This window comes from Ammospiza nelsoni, chromosome 8, assembly GCF_027579445.1.
Source record: "Ammospiza nelsoni isolate bAmmNel1 chromosome 8, bAmmNel1.pri, whole genome shotgun sequence".
Taxonomy (NCBI): domain Eukaryota; kingdom Metazoa; phylum Chordata; class Aves; order Passeriformes; family Passerellidae; genus Ammospiza; species Ammospiza nelsoni.
This window is the reverse complement of record NC_080640.1, coordinates 7,501,929-7,520,220: the sequence shown is the minus strand read 5'-3', so window position 1 is coordinate 7,520,220 and position 18,292 is coordinate 7,501,929. Positions and strand designations below refer to the sequence as shown.

Below are 18,292 nucleotides of genomic sequence, written 5' to 3'. Positions count from 1 at the left end.
AGTTCATGTTAAATACAATTATTTTCTTTCCTGTTTGATTCCTAGAATTTTAATTTTTATAGCAATTAGCTCAAGGCCAGCCCTGTAGTACCTTGGCTTCTGACTAAATCAGGCATCACAAATAATGTACCAACCTTTACATGCTCCTGATTTTCTGAAGTTAGGCATCAAAACTCCTCATGCAGCTAATCTGAGAGATGAACGTGTGCCCCCATGCAGAGATGAATGGGGAGTAAGGTTTAACTGAGATTAGAGATAGCCAAAAGGAAGTGCTGTGCAGAGTTTAATCCTATTACTGCCACACCTGTTTACCAGATTATTTTATAAGAGTTAAAAAGTGCAAGCTGCAGTAAAAGTTTTTTTAAAATACTATACAAATAATTTGCTTAATAAACAGGATCACTATAATCTAAAATAATTCCTCTCTTGATGTAGCAACGATTAATTACAGAAGTCTTTGTGATTTTAGACAAATACCAGGAATAGCTTAAAATTAGTCCTTAAAATATCAGATCTGAAAAGTTTCTTTTGTCATTAAAATGACTTCCATTTAAACCATGCCTTTGAGGAATGCCTCTACAAGGTTTTTACCTTAATGAAATAGCTGAGAAAATATCTGGCTGTTTACTTTGGAAGTTGGAATGTATATTTTTATTTAATCTTTCCGCAACTAGGAAAGAAGTTATCCAGACAAGATAAGTTTGCAAGCACAGTACCTACTGCTACAAAGTGTGCTGAAAGGGAAGTTTCTGTCAGTTTTCACAGCCTGATTTTAAACAAATCCTACATTTATTTATTGCCCTTCAATGATGGACTTTTTGTAAGGCAGTGAAGCTAAGAGCCTAGTATTATACATTTATCTGTGAAAATGAAATTTAACACACACACGTTTGCCTAATACATAACATGGCATAAAAAGAGGAAGAAATGCAGACAGATGTTTTTCTTCTCTATTCTGTATAGCCATGCACGTGGTAGTGGTATTAGTATAGTGGTTTTAGTGCTAGTGAGGCTTGCTGGTTTACATTGTGTATTCTGTGTATATTAGTCTGGGGACTGATCAGTGGCACTCACGTTCAAGCAAAGAGGAAATTTCGAGTAGAGTAAGAATTCCCAAATATGTACATTTGTTATGTTTTAATAGCCTCTACAGTTATTCTACTGTAAGAAAAAGCAGAAAGAGTTTCTTCTGAACAGTCCCTAGGCACAATGTATGTTAAATTTACTTTTTTAGCTACAGTGTACTTTGATGCTTTTGTGACTCAGTTTTGGTAACTCTGCCAAACTGTTGTCCATTGACCAACATCCTGTGATATTCACCTGTTTTCTAGGATTTATACCTATATTGGGAGCTCCTTCAGGCAGGACTTGTTTTTTTACTTCTGTGTCTGTAAGATACTTGGTGCTAAGGACATTAAATTGGGTTGTTTAAGTGGTACTTTAAAGTGCTGCCATTACAATGCTGTCCCTCACTAGGGATGTTTTACTTTGTGGACATTTGATATTCAGAGTTGCACTTAAACTGGTGTTTCCATTATTTTCACTCATAAAAGCTTGGGTTGCTAATCAGACAGACATAATTTTGTAATAATTGCCCTTAAAATGAGGTCTGCTTGATTTTTTTTTTTTAATTGAAATTTTGTTCTTTACTATGAAATGTGAATGCCTTTTTCTATTTTAGTTGAAAAGAAGGTGGGACAAACTAATTGAAATCCGTCGTCTGTCCTTGCAAAGATGTTTGACAGCTGCATATAACCAGACCCAGATTTGCACAGTGAGTGCAACAGTCAGATGTTCTGCAGGAGTGGTGAAAGAAGGGGCTATTTCAGCCTTTCCTTTTAGCACTGCTCACGTGCTGCAGTGTCATTGGCAGGCATAACAGTTTTGTAATTCCATGAACTCGGTGTCTTGAGAGTGTGAGTAAGCCCCAGGACACAGAACTCATTTGTTTTCCTTGTCTTAAATTCACCCAATAATCTGACCAGTGAGCTGATGATCAACTCACACAGTAAAAGATTTGGGATTTTTGTGTGATCAGTGTGTGTATTTCAAAGGAAAACATGTGGCCCACCATCTCCTGCTAGCTCATTCAAGCAAGAATGCTTCTGCATGTGATTCTTAGTAACTGAGGATAACACAATGCTGCTTTGTTCAGGGTGGGAACACACACCCCATGTAAATGTGTGAAACAAACCATGCTGATTGTTTAGCAAGACTTAAACATGCAGAAATTATTATGTGACTCCAAAATGCATCACGGCATTCACCCACGTAGTCTTTTGTCACCTTTACTCACGATTATCAGATATACATAGAACTGTTTCTTGCTTGCAAAATACTTCAGTTTGCTTTGTAAAGAAATGCAGTAAGCTGCTGCCCTGCTGGGGGGTGAAGCACATCCTACAGCTGCTTATTATAATAAAATGTTAGGAAACTGTCAGGTACATGCAATTGTATGACAGTCCAGATGGTAAACAAAACCAAAACACAAGATAGAAAAGGAAGTTACTATTTGTTGAAAAGCCTTTTTTCTTTCACTTTTTGTATCCAAATAAAAACTTGACTGACAATCAATTCAGAAGCCTGTGGAATATTTTCACCAGAGGTCATAGGTTACCTCTGATGATATATCCTTTAACTGTTCTTCTCAACTCATAAATCTCCCTTATTTATCAGTAATTCTTGCCATTCTGCTTGGAAGGACATTATGTTAGAACTAAAACTTATAAGCTGCGTCTAGTGTTGGTTTCCATTAGAAGATCTGAAGCCAGTGACAAAGGTTGCTTTTGTCGCTGCATTTGACCTGTTGATATTTCACATTTTAAAGCTGGGCTTCTTTTTTAATAATTTTTTTTTAAATCTACTACATGGCTTAGTTGGAAAAGATACCTTTTCTTTTTGTTTTTGTAACTTATAGCTTCATGTTACCATCAGTCTTCAAAGATGGCATGTAAGATGATGTGAATTTTTTTTTTAATCTGGGGGTTTATAGGAGTACAAATGTGATTTTAAAAGTCTCCGTGCTAGGGAAGATACTGTTTCATATCAGAATATCAGATTATTATTATCAGAATATTCTGATTCATACCAGAATATTATTTCATTTAATCTCACTTCTTATATTAAAATACTAGAAAACCCTTAGAACTTATATCAATGTGGAACTGTTCAGAATTTGTACATGGTAGTGAAGAGTCATGACATACCTTTGCAGAGAAGTTTTGGTTGGTTTTATTTAAAAAAATAAATTGTATCATCCCTTATTATCAGAATTTCAGGTAATAATTCCACAAATAAGTCCAAATAGTTGAGTTGGCAGGGACCCACAAGGATCATTGAGTCCAGCTCTTGGCCCTGCACAGCACCATCCCCAAGAATCACTACTTGCCTAAGATAGATATATGTGTAAATATATATATATATATATATATAATGTCTGCCACTTATGATGTTCTATGTATCATAAAGTAAATCCTCTTCATAGCTGTGTTTCATTCTTCTGATAGTTTTTCATTTCAGTCATGGTTCATGAATTCATCAAGACTAACATTTTCCTTAGAGCTGGTTGCTGCAACACTATTTATATAGTCCTGTAGTGTAATTTTAGCTCACTAAATAACTTTCCCTCAGGAAGCATGATCAAAGTGCTTTGTGCCTTTAGTTATTGTCAGTAACCAGGACAGTTTCTACTGGAGTCTTTGGGAAGGGATGATTTATGATGTTTTGCTGGAGGCCACACCAGGATATCTTTGTCTCTTGAGACTTGGCGAACTCCCTCATTGCTTAAGACAATTTCTGAGTAATAATAATACTTTATTAGCATCTGCATGTATTCACTCTGTATCAGTATCTGGAGTTAAGTAACGTGACAAAAGCTCTTTGTGTTTTTCTGTTTTCCCCTAATAGTTTGTTCTAATAAACTAACTTTTGGTGTAAAAAATGAACAAGAAGATTCAGAAGTTAATGAGTCTAAAGAAACATCTGTTAGAAGGACTTTCATTACCATGCATTTCCAGGGAAATCAGAACATAAGGCAGGACAGCTGATGAAGAGCCTGCTTGGCTTAAGCAAATGAATCATGTGGCCCAGGACAGAGGCTCAGCTTTTCAGTCAGATCCTAATAAGCAATGCATTGTTTTTGGTGGTTAACCCCAGATGCTAAGCTGGTGTCAACTGCATTGTTCTGTCCTGTTTCTCATGCCAATGTAATATGTTCATCCTGGCAAGATCCACTTTCCCTGTTATTTTTTCAAGGCACCATACCCAGTACATTTTATGCAATGGGCTTAAAGAATACCTGTCCCTTGTCTAGGATCTAAAATGATTTCCAGTCTAAAATTAAATCTCTTAAATCAACTTTATGCTATGCTATAAAAGAAAGGAGTGGCATCTTCTGTATTTAAAAAAGAGATCTCTGGGTTTTTGTGTAATGTATCTTTTTATTTCTCCCTCTCTCCCTTTATGAAACTATTAAAAAGTTAAAACTGCTTTTTCTACAAGGACTATAGACATACAAAATTAGCTTTTATACAACAGGCACTCAGGTGAAAAAAATAAATGCAACGATACTTCTCATACAGTGAAACTTAAAGCACATTTAAGAATCACTCAGGCCCAGATTTACTATTCTGTAGCCAGTACTTGTATTCTGACATGACAAACAACATATAATGAAATGAACATATATAATTATCACAAAGAGACAAGAGTCACTCCTGGAGTTCTCATTGATGCTCATCCTCCATTACAGCACTGATTGATTTAAACAACTCTTTATTAACACAGAGATGCTGAGTTTATGAAAATTGGTCAAATACTTTTTAAATCACCGATTAGACATGGCATGAGATGTTTGATAGAACCAATACAAGCAAGTTTACAACCTGAGCACTCTGAAGGGAGGTTGTGGTGTGGTTTTAAATCAATCTGATCCTGGGGGGGAATGATGTCTATAAAATAATTTTTCTCCAGAATTTGGTATAAGGGGACACTTAACGCAATATCTTAGAAAGTTCATGGGGTGTTCTTAAATACAAAAAGCCTGTGTGTATGTAAACTGACTTTGTATCTTTTGGCTGTAGCTGGTTCTCTAAGGTGAAAAGTTGATGGGAGGTGGAGAAAAATGTGCCAAAAGAAGGAGATATTAGAAAAATCTGTGTATGGCAGCCCAGTGTTATCTGTAATTATGTCTGTGGTGTGGAAAGCAGCAGAATACAGATCCTTTTCTGTATAAACTGAAAGCTGTGGTGTGTTCCAGTGCCTGATGCCTCTCCCAGCTCTCATGGCTCTCCTGATCCACTCCAACCTTGAACAACTTCCCCCTGTCTCCTTCCTGAGCATAAATATTCTTATAGTGCTGAACATCTGATATGTTTCTTTCACTGTCATTGGATAGAGTAAAATTGTCCTCATTTGTTCTGAAGTTGCTTTAGCATAACCTGGCTCAGTGCTTATAATTTCTTTATGATCAGCCTGATCCATTTTGCTTCAATTCAAGAGAATTGAATTTGGTCCTTAATATTAGAGGCATCAAACTCAGGGCTGTGCAGAGCAATTAAAATGGGAGTTTTCAGGGCAATTTTTTCTTGATATTTTTCTGCTCTGCTGAGTAACAGACTCAGATGATATCACCTAGCACTCTGCATGTTAATTTTCATTTATATATAATTATTAAATCCTAAAGTAACTTTAAAGATTAATCTCAAAACTATTGTATGCTCATACTGAAAAATGGTTGGTTATTAAATTAATATTAATTGTATTAATAATCAGTTCTGTCTTCCATAGTTTTAAAAGTTGGTATTACTTTTTTAATTCCTGAATTTCTGTTTTCCCTTTTTTGTTCAAAGGATTACTTAATGGGAGTAGAGACCATGTAAGCAATTTACTTCCTCTTAAAATTAATCTTGAGGATATATTTTAATGAGTTAAATGTTGATATTCATTATGAGGGAGCAGAAGTAGACCATAAATATTTTCTTTTAAGAGCAGAGTTATTTTTGAAACTGAATCTGTCAGAATTTCAAATTCTGGTGAAAGACGTTTAAAATTCAATTTCATGACTTGCAAGATTTCTGTAGTTGCATTTGGCTTCTGCAGTAGTTATTAATTTGGGAATCTGGTTATTGGCTTATAGCAGAGTCCAAATCCAGTATTATATTTAAAGTTCAATACTGGTGAATACTTGTTTAGCTCTATCAGTACAATAAATAGATCTGAGTAATGGCTGCCATCACACTTTATGATAAAATAACATCTACCTTGTTTTCAATGTTTTCAAATTATATAAACATAGTATGCCAGTATATGGAACTTTTGATAATGTATTTTACCTGAGTACCTTCTTAGTAACTTAGAAAATTGCTGATACAGGGATAGTTCATTGTGTTTTGAATTCCAAATTGTTCTTTAAAGGCAGCAAATAAAGATCTTGGGAAGGCAGAGGGAAATGAATCAATACTTCTACTCCTGGAAAAGCACAGACACAACACCAGATTTCTTTTTTAGCAAACCAGAACCTTCAGGGAAACTCTGGGTCCAGAAAATAGCAGTTGAGCAGTAATGGTAATTACTACTTCTGTTTTAGTTTGGAGTGAAATTAGTTCTGCAGTTATAGGAAAAAACATTTATTTTAATGGATGTTAGTAATTTACAGTCTGTTGTCTGTGTGTGGGGGTTTTTTTGGCTGCACTTTTTTTTTTTTAATCCTGATACCACCTTTTTTTGGTGGGAAATTGGACTTCTCTTATAAATAGACATTATTCCTTTGAGGTTAGCAGTTCAGGCACTTATATCTAAAGAGATTTTCATCGTCTTTACTGTCACTTTATAGCAATGTTCAATATATCTGGTAATGGTATTATCTGAAGTCTGTCTGAGAATTGTAACAGGAGCTGCATTATACAGCTAAATGCTTTTTAAATTTTTTTCTTTTAATGCCTGAATGCCTCATTCAGATTATCTTTTACTCTTCATCAAAAATTAAAAATTATATTATAAACTCTCTGGACCATAAACCCCTCTTTTCTTTCCTCTGTTTGCACAACAGCTAATGCAGAGAAGTCCTGGCTCATGGCTTTTAGGCAATAAACTGTGTATAAAAATAATAATACAATTAAATTCAACTTTACAGCAAATGGATGATGTGCAGTCAACATCCGTGAGGAGGGGCTTTGTTAACAGACACGTTAGGTGAAATGGAAATTACTTTCATTTTATTAGAACTGTGTTTCTCTTGCTTTCACACTTTGCTTCCCATTTTGCTACTGCTGTTGAGGCAAATCTAATGAAAAAGAACAAATGATAATATACAGTGGAGATCAGCAGAAATTGTAATCATTAGGCTTTGCCAAAATAAAAAGTACTGACCTATTATTGCAGCCTTAGTCTATTCCTTTTTCTGATGCCTGCCTTTGTGCTAGTACTCCAGTTTTTGAAAAGTAGGAGGATGCTGCTCCTCCTTTTACAAATATTCACTTTTTAATGCTACTTTTACAAATACTCACTTTTTTTTTTCATTTGCAAGTATGTGAGTGAGGAATGCCTCTGTGGGTTATTAGTTGCCCTTTACTGCTTTGAATTCTTTTGAATTACTACATTTCACACAAATTACTCTAGAGTCTGTGTAAATAAGTACTGATTGTCCCACAAAATGGATGGTACAAGGGCACACCATCAGCTTACTGTTATTGAAGTTCTTCACACAACACCATAATGTGAATATAATTCCAGTATTTCTCCCTTTTCAATTTGTTCTTCAACAACTTGGGAGCATCTGCAGCTCTTTCATGGCAGAGTTCACACCCATTCCCAAAGTTAAGGCAGATGCAAATCAATCTTTTTTTCTTATAGTTAGGGTTTTAGCCAGTCCCCTGCTTTTGTGTAGCATGTCCTAAAATAAGGAGGCCTTCAAGTTTTTGCCTGCTGATGCTGATGTAGCACTGTCCTTTGACAAGCACATGTACATTGTGCTTAGTTCAGTATCTAAAAGCAGTGTTGGGTATCAGAAGAATCTTATTTCTCAGTTGCATATAAAAACTGTCATTTTTTTCATCCCTGCAAGCAGTGAATTCCAGCATATAAGCCTTTATTTGTTGTTTTGCTGTAGCAGTCCGTCTTGCTAGAAACACGTGGGATGCTGAGGGATCATCCGCTGAGACCTCTCTCCATTAGGAATTTGCTGGTGGTGATACACAGGAGGGAAAAGCTCCGATTCTGAACCACTGGCTCAGAGATAATCAGCAGGCAGATCAAAAACTTGCAGAATAAATTGGAGAAGAGCAGCAGTATGCTGAGCTGTTATCAAAAGCCACGGACCCCGAGTAAATGTTTCACAGGATAATGTCAGAGGCAAGGCTCGTGTCACGTTTAAGAACATGTCCCAGTTGGCTTCTCTGGACCGTGAGTGCTGGATTTTAAATGCTGGGAGTTTTTTAAAGCGTTCACTCTAAAAATTGGTGAGGAGGTTTTTACTCATCCCATGATATTATGTTTGCCTTTCATATGCAGGGAAAGTAGGACTAGCTTGCCTCCCCTGTTTGCATAGGAATTCTTCTGTGCTTGTGCTAGTTGTGCCGTATCTGTGGGAGTGCATTAATACCTGGGATCCTTGTTCCTCAGCTAAATTGCTTTTTAGCCCCTTTTTTGGCTTTACCCTTTGTGCTACTTTAATATAGAGACATCTACCTGAATATGTACATTTAGTCTTAACTTACCATTCAATTGAAATACATGTAGTTTTCCCCCCCTTTCTTTCTAGGAAGAAACCAGATTAAATTTACTAAAATCTTATTTTCTTTAGCCAGTTAGTGCTGTGCATGTATATCTCTGTGCATTGAGGAATATTTACTGCTGTGGTATAGCCTGCATATGGATCCTGGACAAATTTTGCCATTCTAGAATTCTTCTGTATATTTTCAGTGGTTTTATTTTGTATTTGAGAATTATCCATGAAGAAGAAAATATTATGATTTTTTATGATACATATTTATTTTCTCAAGTAGTTGCAGGAAAAGAATGGGAAATTTTAGCTTTTCTATTTTTTTCCTTATTAATCCATTCTTATGAAGGTGAGTAAATCTCCTTTGTTTTTGTTCTGAATACACCACCAGCACAGTCCAACAGGCAACTCCCAAGTGTGATCAAACACAGGATGCTCTTCTTGTTGTCTCTACCCCAAAATTGAGGGAATATTTGCTGAACCAACCCAAGGAGTGTGCCACCACTGAGTGCACAGCTTGTTCCATCCATAAAAACTCGAAGTTATGTCTGGGAATGTTTGGGTTGGATATTAGGAAAAGCTGCTTCGCCCAGAGTGTGGCTGAGCACTGGAACACCTCCCCAAGAAATGGTCACATCCCAGGGCTGCCCAGAGTTCAAGGACAGTTTGGAAAAGAGGAACGTGGTGGATTCCTGGGGCTGTCCTCTGCAGGATCAGGAGTCAGGCTCAGTGATCTTTGTTGGTCTCTTCCACCTTGGGATATTCTGTGATTCCATGATTTTACCCCTGCTGCCTCTGCATCGTGGCTGTGAGGGCACTGTGAGGGGTGGAGGTGTGAAGGAGTGCAGGAAGAAGTGTCCCTACACCATTTCTGAGGGAAGGAGCAAAACCATCCCACATCTGCCCCTTCTGAGGGAGAAGAGACAGGGAGCAGACATCATGGCTGAAGCCCAGGTTCCTCTGGAATCTGCATGGAAGGGAGGGCAGGAGGGACAGCTCGAGGGACAGAGGGAAAGGTTCCTGCCCCTCCAGTCCCCATGGCTGCAGAGCTGTGCTTGGGTTCCTTCCTGCAGGCTGCTCCATCAGGGCTGTTAGCTGAGGTCTTGCCACCCATGGATTCTGTTACAATATTAAATCTGTTTAAAATCTGCTGTTATACTACTGGGCAGCTGAGAAATAACCTTGTAAACATTTTCCATTCGTTTTTTATTTGTTATTGCTTTTGTTTTGCAGAAACATTACTGTGGTTATAATATTTCTTGTTGTGTTGGGGTTTTTTTATTAATTTTAATTTTTCCATAAATTCTCTTCTTCATAGCATTCCCCAATGATTGTATTCACAGTAGTGTGTTGTAATAAAAATGTGCAATATTGTACAGATCAGTATGTGCAGTTTTCATTGATAATAATAATTATAATGAATTAATAATTTTTCTATTTCTCTAGCTCCCTAGATCTGAAATATCTTAAAATATTTTAAGTGTGCTCTTTGAATAGATTGTAAATATTTTTTTAATGTAGCATGAAATATTTCCATAACATATAAGCAGAAATGTTTTCTAGTTTAATATTAAAATGGAGATAGAAATAAGCCTCACAGAATGATACAACAGAACTGAATTAAATCCCCAAAGCGAGCACAATCAGACAGAAGGGTGAAATGTCAGGCCTGGTGTAACCCACTTCATTATGCCTCGTTTTCACAGTGCTCACACAACAGTGGATGATCTTAAACATGGTAATTGAATAATTATGACTCAGGATGTTCTGCCTTGGGGCATAGTTTCTGCTTTTCCTGATGTGGCAAATAATGTACCGTGTCATTTTGCATTAGGAGACACAGCAGCCAAGCTCTGTGCACTGGTACAATTGTCTGCAGCACCAAGCTAAAGCACAGCCCTCCAAAACCACCTCTGTGGAAATCCAGATATTTAAGGAGGCTTTCACATATCCTAAGTCTTGAAATCTGCAAAGTTTTTCATCGTATAGCCTTGGGTTTTTTTAGCAGAAATAGCAATATGCCCACAATTAATGCCCAGTTGTTTGAGGAGTTAGTGGCAACTTGGTGTGCAGGTTGGTTTGTGAAAGTGGTTAAAAATTGGACCTTTTATTAGAAATTGTATTAAACTGTTATAAAAGTATGCTAGATTGAGCCGTGTGTGTATATATAGTACTATCATTGGTTACATTTCTCTGAAAAAAATTTTCTTTGAGAAAAGCAGCTGAAATGGATGGCCCACATTAGGGTGGTAGATAGAGGTTTACTCTTTGAAGAGTAAATATAACTTATGTCCAGGTGAAGTGGTGTTAGAAGTCCTTTTTGCATATAGTAAACTGCAGGTCCAGCCTCTGTTTTTGCTTCATGGCACATCACAGCTTGATAATTCTGCACTGCTGGTGAGTTTGCCAATGGCAGCTGAGGTGATGTGAAATGAGTTTGCCTCTGGACAAGGAGTGCCCCAGGAGAGAAAAACAAAGGAGCTGCTTTGTGCAGATGAGTCACAGCTACCAATCTGCATTTTGTATGTTGAAGGGCCAAAATATGGTCTGGAAATACAAGATTAGCAAAAAAATCCCAGAGTAAATTCGGTAAACTGTGTGTCTTCTCTCATCATGGCTGTGTTTTACTTCACACAATTCAGTTTTGTTTATTCTCTGCTTAAAAACTCATGTAATTCTTTGATGTACAGCAGGATCAAAAACATTTCTGAATGACTTTAATCTATGTCTAGAATTAGTAAAATCCTTGAAATTATGGCAATGATCCCTACACTAAATGTTTCTCATTATTTGTTGCTAAGGCTAAATAGCACATTTTTCAAAAATGCTACTTTATCTAAATGTCAGCTTTGTATGAGAAATGAGATATTTCAGGGAAGCTTTCCAATGAGTGAGTGAAAAATGGAATTATTTTGCTTTGGGCCAGGTGAGCATTGATCTCTGAAATGTTCAGAAGGTGCTGTAATTCCAGGTAGCTCTCTGTTGTGTATTTTGACACTTCTTTCAGAAGAGGAAACTGGCTTACAGGTCTCTTGGCTTGTCCAGCAGTCTGTAGCCAGCAGGATTCTTCAGTTCACTTTCCAGCTGTATTAAAGTCCTCTTCATTCAGCTGTGAAAGTCTAATATGCATTGGAATTAAATAGAATACATTAAATTTGGGACACCTATATGTATGTATATTATTTGCATTCATTCTGTGTAAGCCTTACTTTAACTTTCTAAAGAAAATCATGTTTTATATGTTTGAACTAGCTCAATATCTGAAACAACCCCCTGTACACTGTGGGAAAGAAAATGCCAATATCCTGCCATCCTTTCCTACTTGTGGTTGCAGTAAATGCTGGTATGGCTGCTTAGATAACTGTATTCATATATACATTTTGCATTAGATTGAATACAAGGAATTTTAAAATAATTTAGTTACTCCAAATCAAACTATTTATATATGCAATACAGGTAGTGGATGAAAATGTAAAGGAAGCATTTTTCTTCTGTGAGCATTAACTGTGTTTTATCCACTCCTAAATACTGCAGAGTGTTCCTTTATGCAAATCCCTCTAACTAGTTAAATACTTTGTTGTGTTAATGCTCAAGAGAGGGGGAATCAAACTGTAGAATAAAATCCACTTGTCTCCATGTTGTCTATGCATGACTGAAGGCAAAAATATCTTCAGACACAGAACTTTAAATGTATCAGAAAACAAAGCAGAATTTCTCATTAAGTGAGAACTAAACAAGGGGGATTTTTCACTGACAAGTTATGCAATGCCATCCTGGTTTAACATAACTTGGATCTTGTCAGTCTGAGTGGTGTCAGCTCATTCTCAGTGTGGGTCACGCCGTGATCCCTGTTTTCTGAAAACTCTGAAGGACCTGATTAGGGAAGGACCTGATCTCTGCTGGGTGAGTAAGTGGTTTAGAATGCAGGGACTTAATAATAATAATTGTGATACTCAGCTGCAGTAAGCCTTGATTCATTGAATATAAGTGAAGAAAAGAGGAGTAAGTAGCTCAAGCTGTGTTTCAGCATCTGTGAATTCCAATGATTTCTCTCAATGACTTTTCTCTGGACTAATTCAGGTAAAAACCATTCATTTCTAAATATGGCACTAAACCATATAATCTGTACTTTTGTAATCAAGACAGACTTTTTAAAATGAAAACATTTTTTTAAAACCATGCTGGAACATGTGTAAACTGATTGTCAGAAATAGTAGGTTTTCAAAAAGGGACTTAATTTATTTTCAGCAGAGGCAGAGATATGACAGACAAGAAGACAATTTAGAGTGAATATTTTAGAAATTTGGACTCTGATACCAACTGATGTAATAGAGAAAAACAGAAATAGTCCCAAATTGTTTTAATTGGTATATTCACAGTATATCTAAAATGTTGGTACAGCCTAAGGGAGGATTTTTGGATGTGACTGGTGCCAATTGCAAAAAAAAAATAGTTTGATAAACCACTATTTTCATATCTTGATTTTTATTGAAGTACCTTTTATTGCACTTGCATTCAAAAAAAATGTGTTTAAGAATAGTTGACATCTTTTGCCTTTAAAGTTTCAGAAAATTAGGTCAAAATTTCCCTCCATCAAAAACTGAGAAACTCAGAAATGACTTTTGCCTGTAGGACAGGAATGAAAGCACGTTATTTTAAAGGCCAGTGAAATATAACTGCAAGCAAACTTTTACTGTTGAAATCATAAGACTCATTCATCAGAATTTAAACAGAAGGGAATCAAAATGCTGATAAAATAGAAAATAAGGCAATTATTCAAATCCTCTTTAAAAATTTAATCATTTTCTAATAAGGCTGTGTTCTTACAATTAATAAATTGTAGGTGCTAGATTATCCCTGTATGAAACCAAATTTTTTAGTGCTGTTTGCCCACCTTTTGTGTTTGAGCACAGACAGAAGAGTAAATGTCAAACAGCCACTTAGGAGTTCTTATGTAGAGTGGATTTTTGTATTTGAATCATGGATGTTAGCAATTGTAACTTCCTGCTAAAAATAAAAATTATCATAAAACAAACTATAAGAACTTTTTCTAATTCCCCTGAGTATTCATAAAATGTTGAAAAAATTACCTGTGGGGATAATATGATTCTTTGAATCTTGAACCAGGTAGAATTTTGAAAAAAATAATATAATCCATCACCAAAAATATCCAAATTATTTGTAGGGACCTGTTTGGAGCTACTTGCCCAAGTAAAAGTAGCTCCTGTGCGCTGATCCTCAAAAATGGCCATACAGGACATGAAGGACAAGATGTGGTTAAAGTAACCTATGTCTGTGTATATTTTTAATTTGGTAACACAGTTTAATAATCCACTGAGTGGGACTGTTCAGTCTCCCTTTGCCTGTCATCAAGGTGTCTTTGCTGCTGGATTTTCACGTTGCCTTCTCCTAATACAAATGTTATGGAAAAATCACATAGGAACAATCATAGCAGATGCTGGTCTTTCAGCCCTGTATCCCAGTACTGCCAAGCTGCCTGCCTCTATATAAACTGGATTTTCCACACTGGTATGGAGTGTGGGCATAAAGAATGGCTATATTGAGCAATCAAAGCAAGATCTTACTCCATGAGATGCTCCAAGCCTCTCCTGACCTGGTGAGGAAAAGCATCCTTCTCTTCTCCTGATGGCCTTAGCTGAGGGTTTGGGACCTATTAGCAGTGCACAAGATCACCAGTGCCAAATATTAATAGTTTGTCTTAAGCTCTGAGCACTGGTGGAGAAAGTTCTCCACAGGTGCAGGGAAACTGCAATGGGAGCATTGTCCAGAAATTTCTCCTTCAATGGCTTCTGTAGCCCACCTCATTTATGTGTGGCAGGGAAGGATCAGAGAATCCTTTCAGGGCATCACATCCCAGCACTGCTCTTGTACTTCACACCTCTGTGGTCTTTCAGCTCACCTTCACTGACAGGAGCCTCATCTTTGCTGCACAGAAAAGAGCTGCCTCCTCTGCAGTGTCCCAGGCTTCCCTGCTGTCATTTGGCATTTTGAACCTGTGCTAGAGCTGATATGGAGTGAGATCCTTACCCAGATGAAAATAGAGGTTTGCTGGTCCTCAGTTAAATGGGAGAGAGAATATAAATTCATGAATTCATATTTGTTGGTTAAAACATATCTATTTAAATTTCAAAGTTCACATAATCAAGTAATATCTTTTTCCCTGTTAATAATCAACCAACCACCACAGCCCCAAGTAAGAAAATCAAAACTCATGTTGAAGGGTTTGAAGATTACATTTCAGAATACTTCCCTCCATTCCAAATAAGTAGGGAAAATTAATCAGCCAAATCATCATTGTCCTGCTCTTTTTGAGGAGCTCCTGAGGGCAAACCCTTGCTTTGCATGCACTGTGATAAATAAAAGTCTGCTGAGGGAAATCATTGAGATGTGTGGCACCTTTAACTCATAGATAATATCTTTGTTTCCTTTTGTCTCACAATTAAGGATGTTATTGGCTTTTTATTCTTCTTGGTAAATAAATTTCAATTAATGAAATTCCAGCTGTCGCATATTATGGTGGTGTAGATTTGAAAGCATTTAGCAGATGCCCATATAAAAAAGCTACTAACACATAGCAGGTTCCCTGACATTTTAAACCAATCCAGCTGGAAGCAATAGCAGAAGACAAGTCCACATTGTTAAAAAATTTAGGGCTCTCTCTAATGCAGGTAAAGAATTCCTATGCAGAAAGTGACTTACTGTTGCAGAACATAAAAATGTCTGATGTTTTCAGTTTTGTGAGAGGAACGTCATGAATATATTCTGGTTTATTTATTTACTCTTTATACAGACTGTACAAGACTGCATATAAAAAAGGAGCCAATTAAGATTTGAGGTAAAAGATAATCTTGTCTCTTAAGTTTTTGCTCCAACTCATCACCCCTAATATCATATGAAAGTTTCTAAAAAGTAGCAGTCAGGAATTCTGATAATTTATTTGTCCCTAGGCATTTTAATCTGATACAATTATTTAAAAAACCCTTTAAGACTGCCATAAAAATCCTATTAGTAGTAGTCCTATTAGTAGTTCACTACTTAAAATCCTACCAGTAAAGTCAAGCTTGGGGAGGAAGTAAAGGAATGGGAGGGATGACCTTGACGTGCCTAAAGCTTGCACTATTTAATTTGGAAATGGGCCATATTAGAGGAAAGTAGGTAAAAGCGATGTGCATGTAATTCCAATGTGCACAGTGCACAATTCCTCTGTGGAAATATACTTTTGGAAGTCCCTGCTCATTCTGGTGAAGTAATCATTGCAATATATGCATTTTAAAATTCCTTCATTCATTTTCTTCTGTTAAAAAAAAAAAAGGAGAAGAGGGAAACTGAATGCTATGTAGAAAAGTGTCTTCTTTTTGTTTCTTTTTTAGGATTTACTGTGGGTAGAAACAGTAAAGCTCACTTTTCATCCTTTTTGTGCAAATTCCCCACTATGCAGTGCTAACACGAGACCCATTTTCTGTTTGAATCTGCCTAAGCCTCTAAACCACAATTTAAATGATGCACAGTGCTTATGATCATATCCATAGCAAAGGGATGAATTCTTAATATAAAATGTTTTGTGATGTTACATCTGTGCAAGGTCCTTCAGTGCTTTCCTGTGCTTCACTGTGATTTAAGTTATTGCATTGTCAGTGTCTTCGAATAACCATGGCAAATTCAAATTTAAAGTCTGTCAGTTGGAAGGCAAATTCTAACAATTTACTGATAGTGATTTTACTTTAAGGTAGGTAGCCTCTGTCCTAACCACATACAGTTACAATGGCATTCCATGAGTCTACTCATCTATTTTAAGGATTTAACTGCAAAGGTAAATCACTGTGTAGGGTGGATGTATACAGAACAGAGTCTGTAGGACAGTGACTGCAGAACTACTAAAAATATGTTGAGTACGTTGCTTCCTTCAATGAGGGTGATGGTTGTTGGATCAAAGCAAATGAAAGAAGCTAAACATGGCTGGAGTGTTTGACCCAGCTGAAGTGGCCGTTCAGACAGGCCTTCCATTCCTGTGACACCGAAGTGCTGTGCTTCCTTCTGACTGTGTCATTGCCACAGTCTTGTTCTTGGCCGTCCTCTCTGTTGTAAATTAAAATAGATGAAAGCTGTCGAGCCAAGCCTGTGATAGAGGCTAATTTGATGTGATATAATTGATGAACTCTAAATCGTCCCGCTTCTCTCTCTTGAAACATTCTGACTGGAGCTCAAAATGCCAGGGTGCTTTGATTTACACTCTGTCACTTTTATATTGAAAGTCTCAGTGTAACAGCAGTGAGGGATTAACTTCTTCACAGTATTTCTTTCTAATCTGTAGAGTGTGCACACACACAGGCTGGTGCAATCCCTTGTAGGAGCAGTACTGGGAAAGTCAGATTTCCTTGTTTGCAGCTGGGTTGTGCACAAAATTATTAAGATTAATAGAATAGCAACCTGACTTCAGCTGCTACGGATATTGCCAAGGTAGTCTCTTGGAATTACTGCTGTGCTTCTTATTTCAGAACTGAATTTTAAACTTTTTGGTGTAGTTATGCTTGAAAACCCTCTATTTCTGAAATTCTGATGGAGCTGAAATATTTTAGGAGATTAGACAGGTTCTCATCCCTTTAGCTTTCTAGGTAGCAACTCAACTCTTAAAATAATTCTCCATAGAAATGTTAGATGTTTCAGCAGTTTCTTGATTTTTGTACTTTCCTGTTCAAGATATTTGAACTCAGAGCGAACTGTCTCGGTTCCTCGGTTTCTTTCAAAGGTAAGGGATATTCAGTGGCCTTGATTTCTTAGTTCTCTAGCAGGAGTGGAAAGCTTTTCCATCAACTTTTACTGTTCAAGTATTCTTGAGCAGCCCCCATTAGAAGTGTAGCATCTCACATCTGCTAAATCAGTTGTTTCAAACAGAAGCAACATGACCAAAGGAGAGCTGCTTTAATTCACATTATTACTCTGATCCAACAGCAGAACTGCATCAGTTTCAGAGCCTCTTGCTCCCCTGCACAACATGAGGTGGCTCTGCCCACATGCCATTCCCCCCAGAAGTGTGTGCCAAATTCTTGCTGACCTGAATGTACCACGTCTGGTGAGCAAATCTGTGAAGTTTGAAATATTTCTTTGGCTAGCACCCAGATTTCAGATGGCCATCCTAGTTTCAAACCCCTTCTTGCTGAAAATGCCAAGTGGGTGGGATTTGTTAGAAGGAATTTGTGTACACTTGGAGTGACCAGACTTTTTTCTGATCTTGACTATAACTTAAAACTGTCTTTACTAATTATTTGATTGAATGGCTGATGTGAAAGATACTGGGTATTAAGACTTCTACTAGATGCACTGGTTGAGCTAAAATTTAGGCTAATTTTAATGAAAAGTGAGTTAACAACCTTGTAACACAGGGTCAAAATTTGCAAGGATTTTCTGGAAGGCCTTGACTCTCCCCAAGAGAGCAGCACCAGGTACTGTAGCTTGACCATTCAGCTCCTCACACTGGGGATTCTTGTGAGTCAGGACATTTCCATCCTGACACAGGCAGGGACACTGGTCAAGGTACCTCTTTTTGGTCCCCTC

General features: G+C 37.0%; 1 protein-coding gene across 3 annotated transcripts in view; it reads left to right on the top strand.

The window, feature by feature from the left end:
• The window catches only part of ATRNL1 (attractin like 1), a 428,690-nt gene that overhangs the window by 285,520 nt on the left and 124,878 nt on the right, over nt 1–18,292 (top strand). The window lies entirely within an intron of this gene.